The 421-nt window shown below is 54.9% G+C and overlaps 1 protein-coding gene across 1 annotated transcript in view; it reads right to left on the reverse strand.

The window, feature by feature from the left end:
- Positions 1-421, reverse strand: part of LOC113942470 (solute carrier family 22 member 6-like) — a gene marked incomplete at both ends in the record, with an annotated part of 1,322 nt that overhangs the window by 582 nt on the left and 319 nt on the right. The window lies entirely within an intron of this gene.

Consider the following 421-nt stretch of genomic DNA (forward strand, 5'->3'; position numbering starts at 1 on the left):
GAGGAGGAGGAGATGAGGAAGAGGAAGATGGTGTGAGGAGGAGGGGGAGGAAGAGGAGAAAGAAGAGCAGGAGGAAGAGATGAGGAAGAAGAAGAAGGTGTGAGAAGGAGGAGAAGGAGAAGAGAAGGAGAAGGGGGAGGAGGAGGAGAAGGAGAAGGAGAAGGAGGAGGAGAAGAGGAGGAATAGGAGGGAGGAAGAGGATGGAGGAAGAGGAAGAGAAGGTGAGGAAGGGGGGAATGAGGAGGAGGAAGGGGAGGTGAGGAGGTAGAAAAGGGAGGAAGAAGAGAAGAAGTTAAGGAGGAGGAAGAAGGAGGGGTGAAGAAGAGGACGAAGGGTGATGAGGAGGAGGAAAAAGGGAGGAGGAGGAGGAGGAGGAAGAAGAGCAGGTGAGACAACCCCCCCGGTGCCAACCCAACCACCT

This window comes from Corapipo altera, unplaced genomic scaffold, assembly GCF_003945725.1.
Source record: "Corapipo altera isolate COAL_440 unplaced genomic scaffold, ASM394572v1 49643, whole genome shotgun sequence".
Lineage (NCBI taxonomy): Eukaryota > Metazoa > Chordata > Aves > Passeriformes > Pipridae > Corapipo > Corapipo altera.